Source organism: Lepisosteus platostomus, assembly GCF_059453375.1.
Source record: "Lepisosteus platostomus isolate fLepPlt1 chromosome 5 unlocalized genomic scaffold, fLepPlt1.hap1 SUPER_5_unloc_4, whole genome shotgun sequence".
NCBI lineage: Eukaryota > Metazoa > Chordata > Actinopteri > Semionotiformes > Lepisosteidae > Lepisosteus > Lepisosteus platostomus.
In genome coordinates this window covers 96,774-98,077 of record NW_028291474.1, presented here as the reverse complement: position 1 = coordinate 98,077, position 1,304 = coordinate 96,774, and the positions used below count along the sequence as shown (strand labels likewise).

Below are 1,304 nucleotides of genomic sequence, written 5' to 3'. Positions count from 1 at the left end.
TTGAATCACAACATGGAAAAAAAATCACTCTCATCGTGTGACTTCAACTAGAGGAAAGGAAGATCTCATGTTTAAAAAAAATTAGGACTTAAGATAACGTGAACTGAATCTGGGGCCTCACACTTATCAAATTATAAAATAATAATTATTAAAATATCAGGTTGTTTTATGCAGCATTTTGTGCATAGTACGTCGTATTTATCTAACAATAGAACAACAGCCTACCTCAAGGAGGGATTCACACGCAGTCTGGGGTATTTTCCCCTTTTACATTTTTGCGATTTTATATCGAACCTGTTATACTCCCAAAAGTGCAGAGTAGCTTGTAATGTGTGCCCTGTTTGCCTTTGTAAGCATTTGATTAAAATATAAGTTCACAATACGATAAAAACAGAGAAAGCACAAACGTAATAATATAACTATACAAAATCAATACCAAATCATAAAACCAATTAAGTGCCTAACTTTTGAAAACAGACAACACTTTATCTACAAAAAACTTGACATTGGTATCTCTTTTTGAATTACAAAGCAGACAGAGCAGTCCCTGAATTCAAAGACCAGATTAGTTAAAATCCCTTCCACCAATTTAGATTGATCTCGGTCAGAACAAGACCATCAGACGTGAGGGGAATTCGGAACAGGAGCCTCTGCTTCGTCATTTATTGAGCTTCTGATCAACTTGTGAGTGATAGTTATTTATTGTCTTTGATTAAAGTACACAAAAGTCGCCTTCCTTCGAGCTGGAGTCGAATCAGCAACCTAAGGATTCCCAGGTGTTCCTACTACAGTCCTCCGCTCTACCATCTGAGCTATCGAAGGGATAACAGGAGCTGTTTCCTCGCACACACTGCACAATGTAGTTAAATGTTCCAGGTTATTTAAATCCCAGTAAGACATCAGGTTTCCAACTCTTTTCCTTAGTCTTGGTTACCTTGAATTTAAGCTACGAACCAGGATTCTACTGTATACACTTCCGGGGATATTACAAAATGTTTGGCGGGCCATCAATCATTCCAGGCGGAAATTGACTCTTTTCTTTCTCGAGGGATCATATTAAACCTTTCATTTGGATCGAGAAGAGGATCGGCATGAGACACAAAACATACCTGTCTTTTTTCTTAAAATCGAAGAATTCTTTAACTTAAGACTACAACGAACTCCGCCGCAGAAATCAGTCCACAGCTCCTTAATTAACCTGTTCTTAACTTCAAGGAACCCAATCCTGTGCCCTTTAGAGGTTACTGAAATAGAGGACAGACTGAAATGAAGAAATTCAGAAGCAGACTAAGCGGAACACTGGA

General features: G+C 38.0%; 1 non-coding gene across 1 annotated transcript; it reads right to left on the bottom strand.

The window, feature by feature from the left end:
- Positions 1-734: 734 nt before the first annotated feature.
- On the bottom strand, positions 735-822 carry trnay-gua (transfer RNA tyrosine (anticodon GUA)). Its single transcript is given in 2 exon segments — positions 735-770; positions 786-822. It is a non-coding gene; the product is annotated as a tRNA-Tyr (tRNA).
- Positions 823-1,304: the final 482 nt, after the last annotated feature.